This window comes from Lipotes vexillifer, unplaced genomic scaffold (genome assembly GCF_000442215.2).
Source record: "Lipotes vexillifer unplaced genomic scaffold, Lipotes_vexillifer_v1.1 scaffold2648, whole genome shotgun sequence".
Classification (NCBI taxonomy): Eukaryota; Metazoa; Chordata; class Mammalia; order Artiodactyla; family Lipotidae; genus Lipotes; species Lipotes vexillifer.
This window is the reverse complement of record NW_006793424.1, coordinates 137,725-139,010: the sequence shown is the minus strand read 5'-3', so window position 1 is coordinate 139,010 and position 1,286 is coordinate 137,725. Positions and strand designations below refer to the sequence as shown.

At 47.0% G+C, this 1,286-nt stretch overlaps 1 protein-coding gene across 1 annotated transcript in view; it reads right to left on the bottom strand.

Annotated features, from left to right (window-relative positions):
* The window catches only part of ATP12A (ATPase H+/K+ transporting non-gastric alpha2 subunit), a 27,382-nt gene that overhangs the window by 25,186 nt on the left and 910 nt on the right, over positions 1 to 1,286 (bottom strand). The window lies entirely within an intron of this gene.

Here is a 1,286-nt window from a genome sequence, read left to right as displayed (position 1 = left end):
GCAGGGCACAGGCTCCGGACGCGCAGGCTCAGCGGCCATGGCTCACGGGCCCTCCCGCTCCGCAGCATGTGGGATCTTCCTGGACCGGGGCACGAACCCTTGTCCCCTGCATCGGCAGGTGGACTCTCAACCACTGTGCCACCAGGGAAGCCTGCGCCTCAAAAGAGGCTTGATCTGCCTTGCTCATTCGTTCATTGTACCAATATCAATGGAATATGATATTGCCGGGGAGTCAAAGGATTAAGACACAGTTCTGTGCACAGTACACCAAGTCCTGGGCAGAGAAAAGTTAAAGGATGATTAGAGACATTGGTTTCACGGATGGACCTCAGACTGTGAGGGGTTGTACTGCACTATCGTCTCTGGCTAGCCCGGCTCTGGGGATAAGAGCAGGGCAGGGTGTGGGAGTGAACTCTGCTGGAACAGCACAGGGCAGCACCAGGTGGCTCAGGCTTGAGTCACCATCTGCCTGTGTCTTCAGAAGCCAGGGATGCTATAGTTCTCATCAAGGTTCTAACTTGCTGGAGGGGTCGGGTTGCAAGAGCATCCAAGTATGCAGTCACAAATTATAGGATTCTTGTGAGAAGGTTGTGAAAAAGGAGGGAAAGAAAGATGTATCTCAGCAAGGAAGCAAGGGAACACTTTGGCCAATACTACGGAAATTATTTTTCTGTATTATACATCTTCACAAAATGCTCCAATCTCAAGGGAGGTCCTCATTGTAACTTACAGGCATATGATACAATGGATATATATTCATGTTATAATTAGCAATTTCAAGTAACACTAGGTATGTCTTCACCCCTAACTGCTAGAGATACGCAGGAAATAAGAATGACTATCTCAGTCTTTGTCCTGCTTTCTCTGTAACCCTCTTAACAACTCTAAGAGGTAGCTACCATTTTTCATTCCAATTTTTCAAAACAGGGAACTGAATTTCAGTCAAACTGGGATTTCAGTTCAGGTCAGTCCAGTTCCAGGGCTGTGGTCTTAAGTGTCATCAGAAGATACATGGACAAATGCCTAGTGGTGTGTGCTGTTTAATGAGCTCTCCAGGAAAAATAAATAGAGAACTCCGATTTGTAGCATTTACTGATTTCTCACCCCAGTCACACTTCACACTACTAATACCGTGTCAGTCAGCTTGCCGAATTCCTGAGTGTTTAACAATTGGCTCTGTAGCACACATGAGCACACACTACTACAAGGTGCTCAAAGAATCACAGCTCTAAGGTCTGCAGTGAAGTGCAGGGACAATCTAGCATAATCTCAAACCCCCGGTACAA